Source organism: Fulmarus glacialis, unplaced genomic scaffold (genome assembly GCF_000690835.1).
Source record: "Fulmarus glacialis isolate BGI_N327 unplaced genomic scaffold, ASM69083v1 scaffold5972, whole genome shotgun sequence".
NCBI lineage: Eukaryota > Metazoa > Chordata > Aves > Procellariiformes > Procellariidae > Fulmarus > Fulmarus glacialis.
The window spans coordinates 44,759-46,791 of NW_009199724.1; positions in this window are offsets into that span (position 1 = coordinate 44,759).

Consider the following 2,033-nt stretch of genomic DNA (forward strand, 5'->3'; position numbering starts at 1 on the left):
GGTTCCCCCAAAACACACCAAGCCTATGGCGGGAGGAGCAGGGAGCAGCGCGGGTGCAACGCGGCTGCGTCAGCTCGTGTAGCAAACCCACAGAGCCCACGGGAACAATAACCCCACAAAATAGTTTCTTTCCCAGGGACTGGTGGCTTTAGGTCACTTTTCTGGGGCTGGGGACAATGTTTCAGTCCTCAGCAGCAGTAATGCGAGTTTCCAGTCTCCAGGGAAGCCGCCGCCGCTCATGTTGAAGCTCATTGTGTCTCGTTCACGTTCCCAGCTCCGCTCTGCAGGGGAGAGGAGGGAAGGATATATTTTTCCCTTCTGATTTCACTTTAGTTTTTTCCTGGATATCATTAGGAAACTCGAAACAAAACCCTGAGGAACTTACCCAGCTCGGAGTACCTAGATGAGAACAAAAAGCGTGATTCTTGCCAACACTGGAAGAGACACAAAGACCAACACCAACAAAAAAATTAATGAGTTCCCACCCCTGCAGTCCTTGTAGGTAGTAATTAGTCTAAAGCACGATCATTAGCGCTTGCTTCCTCAGCAAGCAGAACCTTGCTTTGTGCCCACGTTTGCAAACACACATTCGCTTCCTTCCACCCAGCTTGCAGAGGACCTGTGGAGTTTGTAGCATTAAGGAAGCGAAGTCAGGATGCAGCTCCTAAGATCGACGGATGTCTAGTGAAATTTAACAAGAGACTACTTCAAAAGAAAAGGCATTACATTTTTAACGCATTCCTTTTCTGGTTTAAAGTCTGTTCCCTTTAGGATTTTCCACTTCCATCAGAACTCTTGGCTCTGGTTTAAATGTGAGCCTCTAATATTTCTCCCAGCCCCAACCCGCCGTATCACAGTCCTGCGCAGGGCTGGGAGCATCTTCCTAAGATGTGCCCGTGCTCTCCGGTCCCCGCCTTGCCCCATGTCCCCAGCACCCTCCCCAGCCCCCTTCCCCTCCAGTTTCGCACCACGTACCTTGGCTCCTTCCCATGACTCCCACCTCCCCAGGACCAGGGCATCAGATGCCCATACCAGGTTCAGACACGTCACCCTGCTCCCCAGGGTGCTGAGCCAGCCCAGTCACACGTCAAGCAGAGTAGTGTTAACCCCTTTAAGTCATATTTTACGGTTATTTTGGATCAATATTTTTTAGCTTACTCTTTATTTCCTCTCCCTTTCCCACACTCCCCTTTCACCTTAACTCATTGCTTCAGACTGTCTTCATTAATTTGAGCTGACAACTCCGCACCCTTATTTTGACATCAAAGTGGAGTGTTCATAAAACAGGACTGGCGTAGCTTTGACATTATCTTGACATAATAACATGATATTTGCAGCTTTCCACTGACATTTTTTTAACCATTGTTTTGACATTCAGGTACTGTCACCCTCCTCGGTTTGACATCGCAATTGTAATGTCATCTCCGCGGTGGCCTCTGCATTGACATTATCATCAAATTAGCTTTACGATCAGCTGAAATATCAAAGGGAAGGAGAGAGGTTGGCCCCAGCCCAGGCAATCTGGGTTCAGGGCGAGAGAAGTCACTTCCGAAAGAAGGAAAGGATGTGGACTGTACGCATCGAGGAAAACCTGGATGGTGGGAAAGCAAGCAAGCACTGGAGGGGTTTTGCATTAGAAAAAAATAGGCAAAAGGCACAAAAACAAACAAAAAAAGACTACTCAGAATACTTCAGGTTAATTAAAAAATAATTATAATAAAAATAAACAATAAAATAAATAAGTCTGCTTATTTTGCCACTTTCTTTACGCAGCAGTGCTCGGCTCTGGAGGGACGTCCAGCTCCGAACTCCGTGCAGAGGCTGCCGCGAGCTGAAGGCATGGGCACGCTGTTTGTGGGCTCCAGGCCTATTAAACTATTTAGGATCCGACTGAACTCAGACCAGATGCTATTATAAACACAGATGTTTTTATAACCTAGCTGAAAAGTTAATCATTATTAATGCCTATTTCTGGGCATGCCGCAAATCAAGAGATTGCGGCTTTTGAACGGCGGCTGGAGCGACTCTGAGAA